Source organism: Capsicum annuum, chromosome 10, assembly GCF_002878395.1.
Source record: "Capsicum annuum cultivar UCD-10X-F1 chromosome 10, UCD10Xv1.1, whole genome shotgun sequence".
NCBI lineage: Eukaryota > Viridiplantae > Streptophyta > Magnoliopsida > Solanales > Solanaceae > Capsicum > Capsicum annuum.
Window position 1 is genome coordinate 170,006,883 of NC_061120.1, and position 25,848 is coordinate 170,032,730.

A 25,848-nucleotide genomic window follows, 5' to 3' on the forward strand; every position below is an offset into this window, starting at 1 on the left:
AGACATCAAAATTCAATACTTCAGTATTAGTCTAAATGATCAGTTATCAGTATTCAATTATCAAAACTCATAACTCCAATTTGAGTCTAATTCAGACAGACGCTATATGCACAAGTATTGTATATTCAGCATGTTCAGTAGTTACAGTTTTACATGTACTTTCATTTAGTTACTTCATGATATTCATTTAGTCAGTTATCAACTCATGCATATCAACCCATGTATATCATCCTACCTTACTCAGCATACCAGTACATTCCACGTACTGACGCATACTCTTTCTTTGCGTTATGATGTCTCATATCATAGGTTCGGATGCTCAAGGTCCTGACCGTACTTAGTAGCTCAGACTATCAGCAGCAGATATAGTGGTGAGTCCTCATATATAATTTTTCAGTTCTACACATTTCAATTCTAATTTTTCAGTTCTACACATTTCAATTCAAACAAGTGTATAAAACTAGCAACAATGATGTTAGGTTACATCTTAAAAGACTTGAACTCTATTAATTTCTTCTATCTTTTCCTTCGTATAGCCCTCTCATTTCGTAACATATTTTATGTAGCCCCGGGAACACCGTTTCATATGATCTCACGACCTAAAAAATATGCCCTTCGACAGCGTGCTCTTCTATGTTGTTTCTTTGCTCGACATTTTGAACTCCCACTTGGAGTGATTCGAGTTTGTCCCTGTTCATCCATTTCTTAAATAGTAATCAAAAAATAATAAGAATGATTGAACCACTCAATGTGACATCTCATGTCACAATTTTACCATAGAAGGCAAAATCTGTTAAAGAAAAAAAATATGGACTAATTAAGACAAGAATAATATAAAGTCTAATTTTTTAAAGATATTATTATACTAGAATAAAAATCCATGTGGATTTTATTACTTATTTTTAAAAAATCAAAAACCAGTATGCAGATATCAAACTAGTGCACATGTACTTTTTTCTTTAAAAGATAAAAGCAACAACTTTTTCACTCTCTTTTTTTATTAAAAGCTTCTAATCAATGAAAAATAAATGAAAGTTGTTTTAAGTGAAAAAGGCAGAAGCAGTACACTTAGAGGTAGTGGTAGTACATGTACTACACATGTACCGACATCCTAATCTTTCTTTATTAAAATAAATTAAAAGCAATTAAACGCTTATTTTTCTCCATTTTGCTTAGACGCTTCTCAAGAAAAATTAAAAACAATATTATTTTTCTCCATTCTTCTTCTAAACAAAAAAAGAGAAATGAATCAAATTCTCAAATTGATTTTCTCTTCCCGTCATCTTCTCCAACAAGGAAATTGCATACAATTGATCCCGTTGAACCTTAAACTGCTTTTGGATTAGAAGTTGTTCTATGTTGGGGTAAGTTTCTCCAGTGTTTTGTCCCCATGGATTTAAAAAAAATGATTTTCTCAATAAAATTTATTTTTTAAATATAGAAGTAAAGTTGATGAGAAAATTTACAATTCACAAGTTATACATGCTTCCTAATAGGTAGATGTTAACCAAATTTTTCAAGAGTTTTATATGCTAAAACTCGAGAAATAACATGTAAAATTATGACAATTAACCTATATCTGATGCCATTTGTAAGAAAATAGAGAGCAAAATAGTGTGTGTACCTTCTGTGTTGTAGGGAAGGTTGTTGAATTTGCTACTGACAGAATTTTTCCAAGTCAATCTTTTGTCTCTCTTGGAAACGAAGTATTGATTCACAAATTAAAATGCCTTTGTTGGTGTTTTATTTTTCTTTTACGTTTTTGGTTACTAAAGGATTTTTTTTCATTATCTTCTTTAAAGAAGAAGAGTCGTATTATGTATAGGAGTAGTGGGTGGATAAACAGTTACTCAGTAACTGTTCCCCCTATTTTTAAAAAATAGGTTTCTCCATTCTTATTTTCTTTTTTATCAGATAATTAAAAAACAAAACTGGGTCGGGTCGGGTCGGTCCACATGGGCGACCCATGACCCGTAATTTAATATTTTCCTTCAAAGCTCTGCAAATTGTTTGGACCTCTTCTCACTCAAGCAACATTTCTCTCTCGAGAGATCAAGCTTTCCATATAGGTATTTATGGGGCCACATGAATATTATGTCTCCCTCTTGATAATTAGAATATCTCTCATATTATCATTCTTAGGATTATATACAATGATTTTTTTTTTCTGAAAATCATTCTCTGTTATCAAAGCTACTTCCTTCATTTATGTAACTAAAAAGGGAACAACCAAAAGTTGTAAATGTGAAAAATATCTAAAGTGAATTTTTTGAAAGAATGAATATCATAGTTTTCTAGTTAAATTTCTAGAATAGTCTGGTGAATGAATATCATAATTTTCTAGAATACTCTAGCATAACATTTAGGATAATTATCTTAGAGAAATATCTAGATTTTTCTTAGTTAGCTAGAAAATATAAAATTTGTCTAGTTGTTCTTGTAGAAGGATCTAGAAAAGTTTCTAGAACCATCCATGAAAAAGTATAAATAGAGACGACCTTGTACATTTGTAACCAACAAAAAAATAAATCAATTCAAGTAGTCTTCTTCCAAAACAAAGTTCTCTCTTTCTATATCCTATACCTTTCTAGCTTTTTCTTCTTAGTTGAATCTTTCGACCTTAATTAACGATCTTGGGCTAGCAGAAGGTCTCTCCAGTTACATCTTTCTTCTGTTATTTTTCTACATTATATCAAAAAAGAAGTCGTAAATTGACTTTTATTTATTTCAAGATCGAGTTTGTGGTTGATTCAACAAGTTTGTGTGAATGAGTTTAAGAGGTTATGTTAATTGACTAGAAATGAAGTAGTTAAATCAGTCCAATTGCAAGGTATGAAAGACATGTATGAAATCATACCTTGTAGGTGAGGATTTGTGGGATACTATCAACAGAAGAAACACAGGTCCTCTTGACGACGGACCGGAACATGATCGTGCATATAAGAAGTGGAAGTAGACTAATGCGAAGAAGGAATTCATCTTGAAGAGATTCATATTATAAGGTGAAAATCATCTCATATGATATGGAGAACCCTCGATCAGTTATTTAGTAAGAAGAATGAAGCTCGGCTACAGATATTAGAGAATGAATTGGCTAACACCAACCAAGGTAATCTTTCTATTGCCGAATATTTCTCAAGGAATAAGAATTTATGTTTAGAGATCTTTTTATTAAATCCGGATAAGGCTATCTCTGAAGCATGAATAAGAAGAAATATTATTCGTGGTTTGAATAAGAAGAAATATTATTCGTAGTTTGAAGTCAGAATATATTCCCTTTGTGACATCGATTCAAGGATGGGCTCAACAACTATCCTTGGAGGAGTTTGAAAATTTATTATCGTCACATGAATTATTAACCAAACAATTGACTGGTGAATTTGTCAAAGAAAGGGGAGGAAATTTTTTTGTAGCTGACAAGAGAAATGTTAAAGAAAGAGTAAGAGATATTCCTTATTCCCGATTCTCAGGTGGTTCAAGTTTGTCTAGAAAAAGGAAGAGTCTTTTAAAATTTATAGTAAGAATCCTCCTAGATGTTATCGATGTGGAAAAGTAGGACACATAAGAAGATATTGCTGAGTCACGGATGTCACGATTAGAACTAAGGCCTAGATGTTATAGGCATCCCAAATCCAACCAGGATCGGGGACCACCCCCTTTACCCAACCCAACCACATCATACAGCCTCAGATGAACTGAATTTAGAGCATATAACACAATTTTGTAAATGCTCTCATGAAAACTCTGGAATAGGGTCACAACCGTGACTGACCAAACTGGGTCTATCCATACCAAACCAACCATCTATGCCATACCGAACTAAAGAGAATATCAAAACATAATATGACAATCAAACCTAAAATATACTATGATGGAATAGTGAGAAATCATATTCGATGATGCCAGCCTCCCAACTTATTCTAATGCTTAGGCCGGCACCAACACCGATCCCGCCTATACCAACCCCTAGAAATACCACAAAGACTCTATACAAAAGAATACAAATATCCAATTAGGACATGCCCCTAACCATGGCCAAAACCAATATCCAAAACAAAAGCAAAATGTCTAAGAATGTTTATATCATGAAATGGAGCCTTCCGAAAATATGAAAGCTCAGCATTTGTAACGCTCCGAGTCTGCACCCTGGAATTCACACGGTACTCATAATCCTAAAGGACCATAAGCTAACCCATAACTGGTACCTGCTGCAAACACTGAATAATAACACTGTAAAAATACAGAAATTAGGCTGAATTTGCCATAAGGTTCATAACTAAAATCAAATATTCATAAATAAATACTGGAAATTGAACATCTGTCTGAAATAATCTAGCCAGAAAGCCTCTAACTGTTTGAACATGGAGTTGATGGGATAAACAACTGAAATACTAAAATTATAACTCAGTCATCGAACTATAAGGACTTACCACTAAATCTGTTGCTGATAGTCTGGACTGCTAAGTACGGTCAGGAGCCCGTGCGTCTGAACCTATGATATAAGACATCATAGCATAAAAGAAAGAGTATGCATCATTACTTTGAATGTACTGGTATGCTAAGTGAGGTAGGCTGATATGCAAAGGTTCACATGCATGAACAATAACTGGCTGAGTAACATGAACATAACTGAATGAAAGTACATGTATAACTAAAACTACTGTAATTATTGATTATGCAATGTTGCGTGTGAATCTACTTTACTGTAACTAAGATCACTGATAACTGAATTATTGATCACTGGATGACTGTTTCTAATAGTCCTGATTTTGTGGAATTGAACTAAGGTTTTATACTGAGTCTAAAACTGAAACTATAACTGTGGGAGTGTTCATCTAATCAACAAACCCCGATTATGAACTGAGTTGGGGTCCAACCTGTGACCCAAGTTGGAAGGGTGTTAGCACCTTGCCAAAGGATACTAACAATGGCTGTGAGTTAATCCTATCTGGCAGGAAGACCTTTCGTCAACCCTCACTGGCAGGAAAACTCATACGAGATATATCAACCCTGATCTAGAAGGAAGATATCTCAACCTATGCTGGCTACATTATTCTGTAACACAGGGATTGCTACTAACGGCCAAACCCTTTACTGATAGAAATTCCCCCATCCCTGGGTTCGCTCGGTGTTGATTCCTACTCCTAACTGAATGGACATTGAACTGATTTCTACACTGTACTAGGATTGACTGAACTGTTACTGATAGTGTTGTTTAACTGAACTGGACTGAGTTCACTGGGTTCTGTTAACTGACTGAATACTACTGTACGTGACATCACTGAAACTATTCTAAAACTACTGAAATTCTAGGTAAACAGCTAGGTTTCGGGTATGGAATCCCCCAGGACTCACTAGCATAAATAGTAAAATATGGCACAATCTTAAAAACATGATAACTAGTCACTTTGTCACAATGCATTCATTGAGGCATTTTATCAAAAACTTGCATGGCATGAACTTGTACACATACTATTATGTCATGATTTCATCCTTTAACTCCCATGAACACTTTATCAAACACTTGGGGAGCATAATTCATTCACATAATAATAATAAACAATGTAAGCATCATGATTACAATTCCAACTCACAATTTCAAGGGGCTTTAAACATAAATCTACATAACACCACATATAGGTTAATTACTTCACATGAATCTTTTCATAAAACATGGATTAGAAACCAAAATAACATCATAATCTTGAATACAATCAAATTCAACATAAAATTCATGAAAGCAATCAACTTGTAATTTTAAAAGAGGTTCTTAACTCCGAGAGTGGAAGGAAACCCTTGGATGAACACCTAATATAACTTGACTGTTAATTTCGTGAATATTGGGGTGAGTTCTTGGGACTTGATTCTTGAAACAGTTTATGAATAAAGAATGAGATTTTGCCCTATAGGATGATTAATTTCATGTTAAGGCTGAATAAGGGTGGGGAAAATGACCCATTTACCCCCTCACAAACCCAAATAAAATAAATTTGGATGAGGTCCCCATCGCGTCGCGACCCCTGCTCAGGTCAAGCAGCCCTCATGGCGCGACCCTGAGCTGGGTCAACTGGCCCTCACGCATCCAAACTCACTCTTACGCTACTCTGAAAAACCAAAACTCGCTTGAGATGACCTACAAGTGATTGATCATGAATCAATTTGAAAATAGACATACTAAGGTCAGGAAGGTAAAAAATAAAACCCTCTAATTTTGAAGGCTAAAATGATTCTAAGTCTTTATACTTAGCTAAAAATTTCTAAGCCTGGGGCCTCTTTTGGCAAGCTGTTTAGGACAGAAGTGACTAGGATTTAGCGGGGTATTACCCTACTTCAATCCAAAATCTATCCCTGAGTCAATCACTATGTAGAGAGAGTCAAACGGTCGATTCCTGCATAGCGTGAGTATACAACCGCCAGTAGACGGGTTAGCGAATAACCACTAGCATGTATCTCAGGATAAGGATAAAGTAAGGCCATTTAAAAAACCAAGTAAAACCATCCATGATGCATACAACCATACATATATATAAGTGCCGGGAAAGGAAATCCGGGTTTACCATGCATTTAAAACCTTTACCTGGGTTGTGTAACCTTGCCGTTTAACCACACCCATGAGCCGTATGGGTTCAGCTCCCCCTGCTGAAAGAGTCCTAGTGCGTGTAGCTGCATAACCAGGAAATATCCAATGGGATGAGTAGTACATCCCTCTAATATAAAACGTGACACTCGCATATGGTCATCGATGACCCCCCATATCGGCAAATATGAGTTTCCAGTTTCGGTTTCCCCGGAACCTTCACCTTCCACGACTTAGTTACACATCCCGCCATTAATGTCCAAGTTAAAACCATGTCCAAACAATCCAATGACCATTTATTACCAAGGCCAATTATTAGTGGTATCATCATACCAACCATAATTGCAAGATTTATCCATAGCCAAACTATTTAGGTTAAGGGGACTCTCAAGTGCCCTTTCCGTTTATCATATTAACCTCTTGGGAGACTTCCATGTTCTCCACAAGCATAATTAATTAGCCTTTACCTTTGTAAGCCATTTAAACCATTTATAGTTTCATATATAAGCTTAAAACAGGCAAAAGTTCCATTTAAAGAAGACAATGCAATGAAAATATCTTTATAAGTATTTTATTAAACACCTTGGGGGTATAATATGACCAAAACCAATTCAAAAGACCATTAAACCATTTACCATGCAATCCAATTGCCTAAAACCATCATTGATTCCTATAAAGGCTTTATTAAACCATAGAAAATCATAACCATTATAAACAAAAACCCCAATTAATAGTTGAAAACCATAAACCATGCAATATTGAAACTATGAAAACATCCATAAAATCCATGCCTTTTTAGAAATAATAAGTAGGGAAGAGATACATGCCTTGGGAAAGACAATGGAAGAAAATCACCAAAGCAAGCCCCAAAGTAATCCCTAAGTTGAAACCCTAGCTCTCTTGCCCCAAAAGCTCTTAAGAGAATTATGATATACTTTGAAATAGTTTTCTAAGTGTTAATGAATAGAATAATAGTGTAAATAACCTCTTACTAGGGTAATAATTAGGGTCATAACTAGGGTAAGTAGGGAAATGTCCAGAATACCCCAACTTAAGTCCTTAAAAATCCATCACAGGGATTCAACTGACCCTCTTACTAGTCGTACACTTCCTTATGATTGGTTTCCACCAGTCATAACTAGGCCTTACTCGTGGATCAGACAGTGTCCAGTATACGACTTATCTAACCAAGTAGTAACCTCAGCATATGATCCGTATCCCTGGCAGAATAAAATACCAAGAAGATCAAACATTGCTCACCATACGAGTCACCAATACAACTCGTACCAAACCTTATGACTTGTACCCTTTATTCGTGACCATTTCAGTGATAAAAACCATCCTACCAACTAATTACACTAGTCAGCTTACGACAGGACCATACCACTCATACCCCAGCATACGGCTCATACCCAGGAGTCGTATTGGGCCTGTAGAATGGATTTCAACAAAAATATCTAAGGCCAAAACCTAGGATGTAACATTCTTCCCCACTAAGAACATTCATCCCCGAATGATAGATAAGGTAGGGGTCACCACACACAGAGTCATTTACATTATCAAACATATTCCCAACCTTCATCAAAGTTCAGAAATAAAGATGAAAAGATATTAATCTTTTCTTTAACAAACTCAGAAAATAAAGATGTGGTCAAGAACACATACCTTCCGTACGAATACCAGGAGCAAAAAACAAGAATGGATACTTGGACTTCATATCCTCTTTCGCTTCCCATGTAGCTTCTTCTACCTTATGGTTCCATCGTAGAACCTTAACCGAAGTCACATCCTTGGTCCACAACTAACGAACTTTCCTATCCAATATCTCAACCAAGACCTCTTTATAAGACAGAGAATCTGAGATATCCAACCCTTCCAAAGGAACGACCAAAGAAGGATCACTAATACACTTTCTCTACATGGAAACATGAAAGACCGATGAACCAAACCCAAACTAAATGGCAACTCCAACTCATAAGCAACATTACTAAATTTTTGCGAAATCACATAAAGACCAATAAATCGGGTACTGAGCTTCCCCATCTTGCCAAACCGCACTACTTTCTTCATTGGAGACACCTTTAGGTATACCTTATCCCCAACCTCAAACTCTAAATCTCTATGCCTAACATCCTTATAAGGCTTTTGGCCACTCTAAGCAGCTTTAAGCCTATCCCAAATCACCTTCAACTTCTCCATAGTATGATAGATCAAATTGGGAACAAACATATTCACCTCCCAAGCTCAAACCATCTAATAGGAGATCTATACCTCGTACCATACAACGCCTAGAAAGGAGCCATACCAATACTAGAATGATAGCTATTGTTGTAAGCAAACTCTACAAAAGGTAGATACTCTATCCAACTGCCACCATAATCAATCACATATGCTCGAAGCATGTCCTCCAATGTCTGAATAATTCTCCCCACTTTCCCATTCAACTATGAATGGAAAGCCTTACTCAGACTAACCTTAGTCCCTAATACTTTCTGGAAAGACCGCTAGAAATAAGATGAAACTGCGTACCACGATTAGAAATAATTGAATCAGGCACCCCATGTAGCTTCATAATCACTTGAAGATACAACTTCGCAAAGTCGTTTATCGAAAAGGTAGTCCTTACCAGTAAAAAGTAAGCAGACTTAGTCATCCTATCCACGATGACCCAAATAGAGTCAAATTGGTTTCAAGAACGAGGAAGACCGATAATGAAATTCATATTGATCATCTCTCACTTCTATTCAGGCAACTCTATTTCTTAATGTAACCCACCAGGCCTTATGTACTCAACCTTAACCTGTTGACACACCATACACTTGGCCACGAAGTCAACTACATCTCTCTTTATATCATTCCACTAATAGATCTCCTTAAGATCATGATACATCTTTTTTGAGCCAGGATGGACAACATAGCGTGACTCATGCGCCTTAGCCAAAACCCTTTGTCGCAACCCGTCGATATTTAAAACACACAACCTCGTTTGGTACCGTAAAGTATCATCACCTCTAATCTTAAACACCACCACCTTTTGCCCACCAACATCACTCTTGATTTTTATCAAGATCGGATCCAACACTTGTTTCTCCTTAATCTCTACACCAAGAAATGATCGAACCACTTTTTGTACCATCACACCACCATTCTTAGAATACAAGAGACGAACTACAAGATTGGCCAAGCGATGAATATCACTCACCAATTCCCACTTTCCTTCCTCCACATAAGCCAAACTTCCCATAGATAACCTACTAAGAGTATTAGCAACCACGTTAGCCTTATCGGGGTAATAACAAAGACTCATATCATAGTCCTTGAGAAGCTTGAGCCATCGTCTCTGCCTGATATTAAGCTCCTTCTGCGTGAACAGGTACTGAAGACTCTTATGATTTGAAAAGATATCCACGTGAACACCATAGAGATAATGCCGCCATATTTTCAAAGAAAATAAAACCACCAACAGCTCCTAATCATGAGTAGGATAATTCCTCTCATGCACCTTTAACTGCCTGAAGTATAGGGAATCACCTTCCCACATTGTATTAAAACACAACTAAGCCCGACCCAAGATGCATCACAATAAACCACGAACCCCTCATTGCCTTCCGACAAAGTCAAAATTGGAGGCAAAGTTAACCTATCCTGTAATTTCTCAAAACTCCCCTTATAAGCATCCGACCAAGAAAACTTAACCTTCTTCAGAGTTAAATTAGTCAAAGGAGCAGCTATCGACGAAAAGCTTTCCATTAACTACCTATGATACCCGGCTAAACCCAAGAAGCTTAGAACATCGAATGAGGTCATGGGCCTAGGCCACCCCTTCATTGCAACAACCTTTTGAGGATCAACCATTATCCCCTCACTAGAAATAATATGACCTAAAAAAGTCATGACATTTAACCAAAACACACACTTATAGAACTTGGCAAACAACCACTATTCCTTTAAGGTCTGTAACACCACACGGAGGTGACTAATATGATCCACCCCACTTATCGAATACACCAGAATGTCATGAATAAACACAATGAAAAAGAGATCAAAATATTTCTTGAACACCCTATTCATCAAATCCATAAATGTTGTCAGAGCATTTGTCAACCCAAATAACATCACCAAGAACTCAAAATGCCCAAACCGAGTATGAAAATCTGTCTTAGGGATATCCACCTCCCTAATCTTAAGCTGATGGTACGTAGACCGAAGATCTATCTTGGAAAAAAACTTGGCACCCTGTAACTGATCAAACAAATCATCTATCCTTAGGAGAGGATACTTGTTCTTGACCGTTACTTTATTCAAATACTTGTAGTGAATTCACATCCAAAGGGAACCCTTCTTCTTATACACAAATAACACTGGTGCACCCCACAAAAAAACACTAGGATGAATAAACCCCTTATCCAGAAGATCCTTAATTTGCTCCTTGAGTTTTCTTAACTCAGTCGGAGCCATTCTATACGGAGGAATGGATGTTGGACGAGTGTCCAAAAGCAAATCAATACTAAAATCCATTTCTCTATCCAGAGGAACACTAGGAAGATCATTTGGAAAGACCTCTGGAAACTTATTAACTACCGGAACTAACTGCAAAGAAAAACCTTCCGAGTTGGAATCTTTAAATCGGACCAAGTGATAAAGATACCCTTTAGAGATTAACCTTTGAGCTCTAAGATGAGAAATAAATCTCCCCCTAGAAGCTAAAGAACAGTCGTATCATTTTTTTTATGGCTCACTAGGGAACCTAAAGATGACCTTATGAGTTCAATAGTCTAAAGATGCATAACAAAAATGCAACCAGTCCAACCCAAAATCATATTAAAATCCACCATCCCGAACTCAAATAGCTCTACTAAGGTATGTCTGTCACCAACAGATACCACACACCCTCTATAGACCCATTCGATAATGACCGAGTCTCCTACCAGGGTAGAAATACAAAAAAGATTCAAAATACTTTCTGGATCAAAACCAAAAGACATAACTATATAAGGAGTCACATAAGAAAAAGTGGAGCCTTGATCAAGAAAATAATAGATGTCACGAGAAAAAAGCTATAACGGTCCAGTAACAACATCAGGTGATGCCTCAAATTCCTATCGAGATGCCAAAAAATACAACCTGTTCCGACCAATACTAGAACCAGAAGCAGTAACAAAAGCAGATGCCACACCACCAGGTGTAGGAGCAAAAGATAAATCCACTGAAATCTTATTCGCCCCTAAAGCAATCTTATTAGCCGGATAACCTTTGAGCCAATGGCCTACCTGACCGCACCTAAATTATATATCTCTACCTTCCTCACAAAATCCAAAATGAGAACAGTCGCAGAACCGATAAAAATAGCATAAGAAAATAGACTGACCTCCACTCACTTGAGATTAGGCAACCTGAGCTTGAGAATTATCACCATTTTGGTGACGCATATCGCTCGACTGTTATGGGTAAGAAGCATTGGCAGCAGAGAAGGAATCAGAACTCCCCCACTACTTTTTTTGCCACTTTTCACCATCTCTACCACCCTGAGACTACACACCTTCCTGATCAGAAAACCTACCCTGCTTCCCCTATCTATCTCCAAACTCCACCTGCCTTCTCTTCTCATCCTCAACCTGCTGCATATGAACTATCAACCTAAAGATGCCCATATCCCTAATGAGTAAAGAAGTTTTGCTCACCAAAATCAAATCTCTATTCAACCCGAAAGAGAACTTCCTCATTCTAGACCTTACATCAGCTACCAAATAAGGAGCATACCTTGACAACTGATGAAACTTTAAGGAATATTCCCTTACAAACATCCTCCCTTGCCTGAAGTTTACAAACTCCTCATCATAGCTTTTCTCAACTCTTGAGGAAAGAAACGATCTAATAAGGCATTAGGAAAGGCCTTCCATAACCCTTTCTCTTCTATATCACCCGTATCTCTATCCCACTCCTCATACCACTGATAAGCAATATCTTTGAGCTGATGGACCGCAAAGCTAACTCCCTCTATATCAGAAGCCTACATAACCTAAAATATCATCTCCAGTTCATCCAAGAATCCCTATGGGTCTTTCTTTACCTTCACTCTCGTAAAAGTAGGAGGACCCATCTTTATAAACTAACCAACCCTTATGGCCTCAACAGACAAAGCACTAGTTATCCCTGCCCAGCCTGAGCAATGACCATCTGAGCAATAACATGAATAGACTAATAAAACTCTGTGTTTTTCATGTTAACCCGAGGGACCTGAGGAGTAGTAAAAAGAATTGAAGGAACTCCAGCGCAATCACGAATAGGACCTTAAGATCATAGATGTACTCCAGTCTTAGATATGACAGAATAATTTCCTTGTGTTCCAGATCTATGAGGCATAATCAGAAAGAGAAACAACCAAGAATTAGAGAAGATTCTAGGACTGGGAATTTCAAGAAAGTGAAACATTTCTAAATGTCTCGTAACCTCTCTCTTATGAGTATGGTGTACTTCACACCCCAAAAAGAGACTTTACTTGACATGACTTTATAGACTTCCTAGTTGACCATGAACTTAAATCTCTGATACCAACTTGTCACGACCTGAACCAGGGCGTAGACGTAATGGGCATCCTAAGTCTAACTAGGACCAGGGACCACCCCTTTTACCCAACTAAAGCAACTCATACAGCCTCAGATGAGCTGAATTTCAAGCATATAACAAGATTTCCTAAATGCTCTCATAAAGACTCTGAGATAGGGTTACAACTGTGATCAACTCAACCGAGTCTACCTGCATTAAACCAACCATTTATGCCATACCAAACCAAAGAGAACATCAAAACATAATATGACAATCAAACCCAAAATATACTATGATGGAACAGTGAGAAATCATGTTCGATGATGCCAGCCTCCTAGCTTATTCCAATGCCAAGGTCGGCACTAATATAGATCCCGCCCATACCAACCCCCAGAAGTACCACAAAGCCTCTATCCAAAAAAATACAAATATTCAATTAGGACATGCCCCCAACTATGGCCAAAACCAATGTCCAAAATAAAAGCAAAATGTCTAAGAATATCCATATCATGAAATAGAGCCTTCCAAAATGATGAAAGCTCACCACTTCTATCCAAAATTTGTCCTCGAGTCAATCACTATGTAGGAGAAGTTGAACGGCTGGTTTTTGCATAGCGTGGATATACAGCCACCAGTAAACGAGTAAATGAATAACTGCTAGCATGTATCTCAGGACAAGGATAAAGTAATTCCATTTAAACAACCAAGTAAAACCATCCATGATGCATAAAACCATACATATATATAATTGGTGGGAAAGGAAATTCGGGTTTACTATGCATTTAAAACTTTTACCTGGGATGTGTAACCTTGCCGTTTAACTGCACCCATGGGCTGTATGGGTTCAGCTCCCCTGCTGAAAGAGTCCTAAAGTATGTAGCCGCACTACCAGGAAATATTCCATAGAATGACTAGTACATCCCTCTAATATAAAAAGTGACACTCACACGTATTCATCGAAGACCCTTCATATCAGTAAATATGAGTTTCCAATTTTGATTCCCCAGAACCTCTACCTTCCACGGCTTAGTTACACATCCCGTCATTAATGCCCAAGTTAAAACCATCTCCAAACAATCCAATTACCATTTATTACCAAGGACAATTATTAGTGGTATCATCATACTAACTATACTTACAAGATTTATCCATAGCCAAACAATTAAGGTTAAGGTGACTCTCAAGTGCCCTTTTCATTTACCATATTAACCTTTTGGAAGACTTCCATGTTCTCCATAAGCATAACCAATTAGCCTTTACCTTTGTAAGCCATTTAAACCATTTATAGTTTCATATATAAGCTAAAAACAAGCAAGAGTTCCATTTAAAGAAGTTAATGCAATGAACATATCTTTACAAGCATTTTATCAAACACCTCAGGGAAATAATATGACCAAAACCAATTTCAAAGACTACTAAACCATTTACCATGCAATAAAATTCCCCAAAACCATCATTGATGCATATAAAATCATAATAAATCATAGGAAACCATAACCAAGCCATTATAAACAAAACCCCCAATTAATAGTTGAAAACCATAAACCATGCAACATTAAAACTATGAAAACATCCATAAAATCCATCCTTTCTTAGCAATGAGAAGTAGGGAAGAGACACATACCTTAAACCGAGAAAAATGATGGAAGAAAATCACTAAAGCAAGCCCCAAGGCAATCCCTAAGTTGAAACCCTAGCTCTCTTACCCCAAAAGCATTTGAGAGAATTATGATGTGTTTTGAAATAGTTTTCTAAGTATTAATTAATTGAATAATACGGTAAATAACCTTCTATGTGTATTAGAAGTCGTGGGTCATAATTAGGGTAAGTAAAAAAATATCTAGAATACCCCTACTTAAGTCCCCTTAAAAACCCATCACAGGGATACGACTGACCCTCTTACGAGTCTAACCTTCCTTACGATTGATTTCTACCAGTCATACCCAGTCCTTACTCTTGGATCAGACAATGTCCAGTACACATCTCATCCAACCAAGTTGTAACCTCCGTATATGATCCGTACCAATGATCCGTATCCCTGGCAGAATGAAATACCAAGAAAATCAAACACTACTACTATACGAGCCACTAATACGACTCATACCAAGCCTTATGATTTGTACCCCTAATTCATGACCATGCCAGTGATCAAAACCATCCCACCAACTAACACTGATCAGCTTATGACAGAATCATACCATTCATACCTCTGCATACTAATCGTACCCTGGAGTCATATTGGGTTCATAAAATAGATTTTAAGGAAAATTTTTAAGGCCAAAAACCAGGATGTAACTACGGAGAAACATGGCTCAAACTGAAAATATTTTTGAAGAAAAAGAAGATTGGGGAAGATGTTTAGTAGCTGAGAGTCGAGTAATACATGCCTTGGCTTTTATAAATTTGGAAAGAGATTGGATCAGATATAATACAATCCATCATGAGGAGAAGAAAGTTAATGATAAGAATCCAAAAAATTTTGAAGACTTTCAGATAGGAGACATGGTAGCTGCTATTAAGCAAATCAAAGAAGCAGATTCTGAAAAGAATAATAAAAGTCTAGACATGGAGGATATTGAAGTAGATTCTGAGCAGACTTTGTCCGAACCCCTAAATGACAGTAATGACTTCTATGGAGAAAACACTAAGAGAGATGTAGTAGTAGTTGAAGTCTCTGATCAATCATCTATCGTATTAAGATCAATTACTATCTCAGAGCAAATTTTGAAAGTTGATGAAAAACTAAAGATCAAATAAATGTTTAAGTCGAAAGAGAAGTCTCAATTTCAGATAAAGAAAGATATAATAGGATTAAAGAACTAGATAAGGAATCTAGTGGTAGATTCTATTATGGTGCTGAGGTTTCACAAAAAATTAATGATCAGATTGTCATCAAATCAAATGAAGAGACTGATACAGATGAAATATCCTTGTGTTATAGAGTTTTTTTAGAAAGAGTAACTTATAAAACTTGAATCCTACTGCTCCAAACTTTTCCATCACATATGTGTTTCCAGCTACTGAAGTTGTGGAGGAGTTCAGAGAAAGGGAGAGCTCGAGAAGTCAATATATACTCAACAAGATGATGATTTATATGGTTCTCAAATGGCAAAGAAGACTATTGTCAATCTATCTCGCTATAGAGATGATAATTTTGTCAATATGTATTCTTGATTATTGGTAGGACAAATTGATGATAGAAAATCTTTATCATTAGAAGAAGAAAGAAGAGTTAGGAAAGAACTATTAAGTTTTTCACCAATCATGGTTCAAAGCTTCATTTGAGTTCTTCTGCAACGAGTTTGGGATAACTTCCAAAAAAATCACTTTAAGTGGGAGTGTGAAAAATATCTAAAGTGGATTTTTTGGAAGAATGAATATCATAGTTTTCTAGTTAAATTTCTAGAATAGTCTGGTGAATGAATATCATAATTTTCTAGAATACTCTTAGCATAGTATTTAGGATAATTTATCTTAAAGAAATATCTAGATTTTTCTTAGTTAGCTAGAAAATATAAAAGTTGTCTAGATTGTTCTTGTAGAAGGATCTAGAAAAATTTCTAGAAATATCCATGAAGAAGTATAAATAGGGATGACCTTACACATTTGTAACCAACCAAAAACAAATCAATTCAAGTAGTCTTCTTCCAAATCCAAGTTCTCTCTTTCAATATCTTCCTACACCTTTCTAACTTTCTCTTCTTAGTTAAATTTTTTAACCATATTTAACGATCTTGGGCTAGCAAAAGGTCTCCACAATTACATCTTTCTTCTGCTATTCTCTATGGTAAAAGTTAAAAATATTATAATTGTGCAAGAAAGGTAAGAAAATAAGCCGCAAAATTATGCTCCTACCAAAAGTTTGCATAAAAGAAAAGTAAAATATTCAACGTTACTCCCTCCGTCCCAAATTATCCGTTCCAAATTGAGATGACACATTGATTAAGAAAAATAATTAATAACATGGCTAGTTTACCATAATACCCTTGTTAAATGATGTTTATATTTTAATTTGAAGAAAAAGTAATTAATGCGAAGGGTAAAACATGAAAAAAAATTTCTATCTCTTTTGATTAATGAAAAAGGACAAGTAAAATGGGAAATCAAATTAGAAAATTTGAGACGGGTAATTTGGGACGGAGAGAGTATTAGATATCAAAGAAAAATTAAGTGCTGATGATAACCTAATTATTTGTTGGAGTACAGTCAAATGGGAGACAATTTTTGAAACAAAAACATAATGACAATTACTATCAATGCTCATCTAGTTAAGTATATTTGCACCAAACAAAGTCAAGTCCCGCATCGTACAATCTGAGATATAGAAAGACGCAGAAATAATCTAAGCAATATTATTTCCTACAGTCCAACTAACCATGTTATGTAGAGTAACATGCTAGACATTAAAGAACATCAACGAAGAGTAAACACACAATTTTACTTTATGTTGACATGAAAAATGAGATTATGACACTTCTCATGAACTTTACATGTAATTGCATGCGTTGAATTATAGAAATATGTAATGTAATTGATCCATTATAATATAGAGGTAAAGATAAAAGAGAAAAAAAAAGCCGAGCAAAAAAAACATATCAGCATGCTAATATTTTTTCTTCTCCCACCATGGGCTTCTCTCTGGTGGTGTATCTTGTTCGAGTAGAATATGAAAAACAATAGAATAGAATATGAATAAAATAATTATCAAGAATGATGCATAAAACATTCATAAAAATGGATTAAAGTTGGCCAAAGAAATATATTCAGAGACGAAGTATAGACTGAAATTGTGAGAAGAAGAAACAGAGAATTCGCTGAAACCCAAGGATAACATTAGCGCCAGTCGGGATGACTAAATCAATGCAACAATCTAGAAAGGCGATCGAGAAGACATGAGTTCCCAAACTGTAGTATAAGTCTTTATGGCAGATGTGAGCTTCCCCTCATCTTACTTCCCACCACAAAGACAATAAGAGAAGGAAACAAGCAAATCTCAAAAGAAAGTAAGAATATAATTTACCTTGGTGAGTACTTACGGGGAGATGAAGATGGAAAGAATAAGCTATAAATTTCTAACAAAGAAGAAGAAAAAGGCATCGCTTATGATGTGCACTATTTCACCAACGGGACACATAAGGTTTGACAAAGGGATGTATAAGGTAAAGTTATGGTGGTAAAGATGTCTATTTTTTTTCAGGAAAAATTACCTAAATAAACAACACAAGTTTCTAAACTTCTAAAAATCCCTCCACTTCTAAAAAATTACTTAAACCTAACATTTCATATTTTTTGCTAATTTTGGATACAAATTAACCCTACAACTAAAAAGTCGGCTCTTTACCAAAAATACTCCATATCTCCTCTTTGAATGACGCAAATCTAGTGCATTTTCTATCCACCTTCTCCATCTAATTCAAAAATTTCAATCAAGGTAATTTCCCCCCATAAAATCAGCTTCAATTTATTTAATTCTTTTTTTACGTTTTTATTTTTCAAAAATTATTTTGGCGCAAGTAAAGCTATAATAAATTTGAGTCTTTTGGTAGTGCGATTTCTTTGATTTCACCTTTTTTATGCTTCATTGTTTGAATTATCAGTATGAATAGAGAGTCTGGACCTTCTGTTAGTCTTGATTTTTCTCAATTAGAAAGTATCAAAGAATCTCAAGAAGCTGTAAACTTCGTTCTAGGAGATTTTGACTATGAAATTGATGATTTTTATGAAAATAGGTCAAAACATAGAAACGATCCCCAAACTATGAAGAAACTACATAAAAATCTTGCTAAGAAGGACAAGAAACAATAAAGTGGTCCTAAGAAAAGGGGATCCAACAATCCTTCAAGTAAAGCTCCCGCCAAGAGAAGAAGAATTGCCGAAGAAATTTGTAGAGATGAGCTTCCTAAGGTAATTGCATGTACAAATTTGTTCAATATTAGACCGAGATACATATTTTGTGATGGATGATACGTTTGTAAATTCATTGTTTATCCGGTTCTTTGTTATGAATTTTATTTGTATCTTGTGATTTATTTTGATATTATAATTAATATAACAAAAGATACAAGTTTTTTGTCCTTAGATACATGTTATGTTGACTTGTATCTATGAGTTGTTGTTAATACTTTGATATGTATCTATTGGTGTTTAAACTTGACTGAAAGTTTTATTGTAAGAGATACAAGTTATGACTTCATAGATACATGTTGTGTTAACTTCCTAAGGTTAATTGTTATTGAAAGTCATATTACAAAAGATACAAGTTTATCATAGATACATTATATGTTGACTTGTATCTGTGAGTTGTTGTTGATACTTTGATAAGTATCTATTGGTGTTTAATTTTTACTGAAAGTCTTATTGCAAGAGATACAAGTTATTACTTCATAGATAAATGTTGTGTTAACTTGTATCTAGGACTAGCTGTAAATTGCTTAAAATGTATCTAGTGTTGTTTAATTGTTATTGAAAGTCATATAACAAAAGATACAAGTTAATACCTACATACATATATGTTGTATTAACCTGTATCGAAAGTATGATGTTATTAGAGTATTTGTTTTTATTGTACTGTCTTAATGTAGAGTTGTTGAATCTCGGCTAATTTTTTCATTATTGTTTCTTTTTGTTTTTAGCAATTGAGTTATGTTATAAAGAAAATTCCAACTCATCCTCTTACATTTGTAAGTTTATGCAATTTTAGATTTAAGGATGAAATTAAAGAAGTTGTTGGGCAACAAGTTTTACACTTATTTGAGAAGACTATTTTTGTATGCTATCTTAACATACCTCATTCTAATTATATTGGACAAATAACAAGATTTCTTCTTATGCTCGAGATCGAGCAACCAAATTAAGAAGAGATACACGTGTTTGTCAAAGGCTAGATTCTTAGATTTTTCATCTATGAATTTGCTTTGATAACTGGCTTAAATTGTTTTAGTAATGTTGATGATTTCAAATATGAAGATTCTTCTTCGAGTCGGCTTATGAAAAGGTATTTTCCATAATCAACTAATAGTGTAGATAAGGAGGCATTGGTGGAACGTTTTCTGAAGGAAAATTTTGAAAACAAAGAGGACGCCCTCCAGATGGCAATCCTATATTTCATCCACACTTTTATCTACTCACAGTTGAATGCTTCTCTCGTGTCATTTTCTGATTTCAAAATGGTTGAAGATGGAAAATATCAATTCTTTCCTTGGGGTAAAGTGTCTTTCTCCAGGTTGATGGCCTTACTTAGGCAAGAATTTTCAATGGAGAAGCAGCTTTATAGGTTGGGTGGTATCCCACAGGTTATTAATGTGTGGATTTTTGAACTCTGTTCAAGTGTTGATACCAAAGTTGCTGTGAAGGAGAGTAATAACATACCTCGTATATTGAATTGGAGGGTTGTTGCAGTCTGGCCTCAGTTTAATCAGTTTATGACCAAAATATTTAGCAAGTCACTATAATGATTGAATTTTTTCATACATTGCATTATAGTATTTTTAGTTTTAATCATAGCAATATTTACTGAATTAATTTTTTGTACATAGTGTTCATATGCCAACATTGTTCCTACTGCAGGCGAGGTTGAAAAACTTGATTTGCCGAGCACTAGTTTTGGATCTGATCACCATGGTACATCTTCGATGCCATCGTCAACTGAAAATCAAGATCAGAGAAGTTATAGAGTGAATTTACCCCAGGTTACCAAAGATCATAATAGTTTTAATGACTTCAGTACTACCCCTCCACAATTTTTGATGAGGGAGTCTATACATGTATCTCGTACAGTATCTGCACCTCTGACAAAGACTAGAAAAGATGTTCCTACAGGAAGAAGATCAGATTGTAAAAAACAAATGCAGATTCAAAATACAAAAGAAAAACAGACAGCAGGTATTTTCCATATCAACATATGTTATATTTTTCTCATAATGAAAACATTTCTATATCATATTGTTTTTCATGCTTAACAAAATTCTGGCGAATCCAGCAGATACAGAAGAAAAGAGTAAAGTGGATGCTGATTCAACAAGCATAAATAGGAAAGAGCTTTTGGTTAAAGCGGACCTACATTCGTTAGAGTCCAAAATGAAGACATATGTGAAGACATACGTAAGGGTCTATATTATTACTGTATAAATTTATTATTTGTATGCATTTTAACTAATCAACTATGCATATTTACTAGATTGACCAAATATTTAAAGATTTGGAGCGTGTGATGAACGATAGATTTACTGAAGTTTTGAAGTCATTGCAGTAGAAAAATGAGACTGTGAAGCAGGTAACATGCTTTAAAACAACACACATTTATTAACGACTATATTGAATTTATTCCTGCTTCTCATCCTTATGTTTTAGGAAAAAGTTGCAAAACAAAGTCCGAAAGAGGGTCAACATTCAGATTATGTTGCTGATTTTTAATGCCATACTAATCCCCTCAGTCCCCATTGTGTCTCAAAAAAATAGAGAAAATGAAGGTGCCCATTAGTACATATTTACTATTTTAATTATCTTATAATGTTTATATGTCTCAATATTTACTTACTTCTCAAAGGTACTAATTAACTAATTATATTGTATTGAATTTTTTTATTCTCTAATAAAAAGTTTACAGGAAACTATTCTAAAACAAGAGCCGGCAAGAATGTGATCCTTCAGATGACGTTGTTGATGATGTAGGACCTACTAGTACTGACAATATAGTGTAAGAAACTGACACACCAGTTGAAATAGAGGATGATAAAGCCAACCAAGCGCCATCATTTCTCAAGAATGGTGAACAAGATGAAAAGGTAATTAACATTCATTATGTGTTTTGTAATTAACATGACTATTTTGACATGCTTGAAATGATAAATGTAAACTAAGAAATATATGTAATCAACATTTAGGTATCTTGTACCGTTTAATTAATCTAGTAGTAAGAATCTAATTTGCTAAAAAAATTTTGAACAGACAATTATGTTATTAATATTTCAGATTTAAAATAGTGTTTACATACAAGTTAAAACACAGTTGAGATACAAGTTAAAATAAAGCTGAGATACAAGCTAAAATAAAGTTTAGATACAAGTTAAAATAAAGTTGAGATACAAGTTAGAATAAAGTTTAGATACAAGTTAAAACAAAGTTAACATACAAGTAAAAATACAGTTCAGATACTTGTTAAATTATGTTTTAAAATAAGTTAAAATAAAGTAGAGATACAAGTTAAAATAAAGTTCAGATATAAGTTAATATAAAGTTGAGGTTCAAGTTCAAGTTGTGAAACCATCCTCCTTTAGAAATGCATGTAGTACATGGGCTACTTTTTTCTTAACCATGTTATACCATCAATTATGTCAGTCAAAAGTCTTTAAAATCTTCTTATACAATTCTGAAAACAAGTCCAAGATGTCTTTGTTAGAATCTTTTTCCAAATATTGGGCATAACAGAAGCTTCAATGCATCGGGATGCCTCTTCAGATATTTGTGTATGATAACTAGGAAAATCTTAACTTAAGAACAACACCTACACTTATTTAAGAAAAGAATACACAAATCTTGTCTTTTTTTGTTTTTATGGCACCGAGAAAATAATCCATCTTTAATTAGGGCTATCATGGTTCTTCACATTAGACAACATTTAATGCTTAAGAGATAACCATCAAATGCCTAGAATTGTGTTAGCTCTATTTGCAATTTGACAAATGACTCAATTCCTACACTGTTAATGCTTGATATACAATAAAGAAACAACAGGTACCAGTGATTATCACTTAATAGAATGCACTCTGGTTTAAAATATAATAGAGATACAAGTTCAAATAAAGTTGAGATACAAGTTACTACTTATTGGTAAAGTTGAGATACATAAATGGACATTATTGGTACTATTTTGGTTTTAAAATAACTGAACTTTCTTGATAAAAAATTTCTTAATGTTTCAAATCATTTTCAGGATGTTGAAAATGAGAAGCAGAGTGACATTATTGTTGAAAAAATGCAACCGCTTGAAATTATTATTCTAGGTCGAGAACATGATTTGACATTGATGATTTACAAGCCTCCACCAACAACTCCAGCAAAACATGAGATTAGTGACACCGCAATTTTATCTCCCTTTTCTACGCCAAAAAAGAATGTGTCAGATGATAAAAATGCACCTGCACTACGCTTAAAAAAGCCATTGAAGATATACCATTCTCCTTTTTTTACCCATTTTAGATCAAGCTCTAAAGGAAAGAAAAAGCTCGCTTCTAAAGAGCAAAAAAAATACCCATTCGAAGGTTATCACATTAATCGAGATTCACCTATTGTAAAGATGAAAATATTTGAAGACTGGATTAATGATGGCCTTTAGAAGCAACAAAATAGTAAATAGATTTCGGATTGTGTGATTTCTATGATGAAGTATTAAAGTCTATTACATGAGTTACATTGACTGCACAACTTATAAAAATTATTTAAGTTAAACATCGTGCTAACAAAACTTATTTATGTTAGATTTGTATCTTTACTGTTAGTAAAGATATTTGGAATGTTTTAGCCAATGTACTTTGTATTTTATACATAATAACAAAAAAGGTATCATTCTATATGAATATATATGTTGTTCATTTGTTGCTCTTACAGTTACCAAAATTTATAAATTTATTACATTAGATACATAAATAATAATTTATATCTAATTACTAATTATTATAGTTGATTTCTATAACATACCAATTTATTACAATTTGAGCATCATCCGGATGTCATTATGTACTACTTGAGGAAGAAGTACAAGAACATGAATTTTCCAATCACTAGATACATTACCACAGATTGCTTTTTCAAAGTGTACATCGATAAGGCATATGTGAATTACTATAATTCAGACGTTGCTAAGCATCTTGCAACTTAAGATGCATCTGCCAGGACTGATGAGGTTGCTGATATGAAGATGTAATTGACTAACACCATCAAGGGATTGAGTACGCACACAGGTCTGCCTTGGCATATGGTTAATGAGGTATTTGTCCCAATTAACTATGACGGTGCCTTTCACTAGGTATTGACAGTCATTGCTTTAAAGGATCGATACATTTGTGTTTATGATTCAATGGCTTCTTCACGAAACAAAACACAAACAAATGAGATTGACAAGTTGACTGTAATGATTCCGACTTACCTTCAGCACAATAATTTTTATGAGCACAAGTTATCCACTGACTGGGCTACATCGAAATCATAAAAGGAAAAGGCCGAATGAAATCCATTTCAAGTGAAATATGTATCTGAGATAGCACAACAAGATAGTGGAAGCTTGTAGGTATTACATTACCTTTTTTTTTTGTTTTCATTACCTTACTCATGTATATTGATGTTTTGAATTTAATTATTCATTGGAATGCAGAAATTGTGGTGTATTTGTGGCTGTGTATATCGAGTATCTGAGTAGGGGATTAGGCATTCTATGTTTGGGTATTAATGCTCAATACCATCGTCTGAGATATGCTTCTCATTTGTGCAAGTATAGGTCTGAAAAGGCAGAGAACGAATACTTTAGTGAGAACGACGATCCACTAAGGCTAAGGAGCAAGTTCGCACCAAAAGAAACAGATCGTATTTTGCATATTAAGTAGTTGTTTATTTGTTTGCTTATTGGATATTACAAAACTAGAAAGTTGATAGAAACTTTAATGATATTGGTAATGTTTAGATACTCATACATTATGTTTTTTAAATGATTAAATAGTTTTATTTTGTTCCCATTATAATGCAATGTTCAAGCATTTCAGATATATTTGTGTTTGGAAATGTGTTGTTCTTGCACTTTATAAAGACATTGTATTAGATACATATTTTATAATATTTTACAATCATATGTATCTAAAATAATGAAACATAAATTACAATATAATGGTAGTAACCTTCACAACATTACATTATTTAGTATCCATAACAGTTTTTTGTTCCAACTAATACCTGTTGTCTCTAAAATGCATAACAAATTATATCACAACTTAATGGTACTATTTCAAAAAACTAATGACGTAATAGATTGCAGAAGTGAATCTTTAAACTTGTATCTATAAAATTAATTGAGAAACATCTTATTAAATTATATGTATCTAGTAAAAAATACATATTTTACTATGTAATAATTGTAAATAACAAAACATTACATTATTATGTATCTATAACCATTTTTATTTACTCAGAATGCATGTTTGCCTTCAACCTGAATAACACATTATAGCAAAACTTATAGTCCTACATGATACAACTATATTTTACAATTGATACAAATTGTGTAAACTTGTATCTATAAATTTATGAAAGATACATCCTATAAAAGTATACACCTTTTCAATCTTTTACTACAGCGTAACAACTAAAACAAAATTTACTAACATTATCAGTTCAATTTATCTTACTTTATATATGATGTGTCATGACAATTTCAATCTTCAAAAAATAAAGGTAAATAATTAACAAAGGAGCGAAAGCAACTGTTTATTCCAAAAACTATTTTTCTTAAAATTCTTTAAAAACAACAATGTCATCATTAAAACGTAGCATTAAAAAGGTAAGAAATTCAACTACAAGATAAAAAATTATTCCATATTATTAATCAGTCAACTACAGTGTCACTCCTCCTTTGGAAAGAAGTTACAAGTATGCCTGTTATGACTTGCATAACCACATCTCCCGCAACAATTACTGCTCGATGTCATTGTTTCACTTGATTTCTTGTGCCTGTTTTTCTT

The 25,848-nt window shown here is 34.4% G+C and overlaps 2 long non-coding RNA genes across 2 annotated transcripts; both read left to right on the forward strand.

Moving 5' to 3' along the window:
• Window positions 1–1,183: 1,183 nt before the first annotated feature.
• Window positions 1,184–20,998, forward strand: LOC124887943. Its single transcript, XR_007045585.1, has 4 exons — window positions 1,184–1,364; window positions 18,853–19,027; window positions 20,690–20,811; window positions 20,900–20,998. It is a non-coding gene; the product is annotated as an uncharacterized LOC124887943 (long non-coding RNA).
• A 117-nt stretch (window positions 20,999–21,115) lies between these two features.
• On the forward strand, window positions 21,116–23,537 carry LOC107843322. Its single transcript, XR_001666310.2, has 5 exons — window positions 21,116–21,223; window positions 21,300–21,395; window positions 21,473–21,591; window positions 21,722–21,906; window positions 23,055–23,537. It is a non-coding gene; the product is annotated as an uncharacterized LOC107843322 (long non-coding RNA).
• The last annotated feature ends 2,311 nt before the right edge of the window (window positions 23,538–25,848 follow it).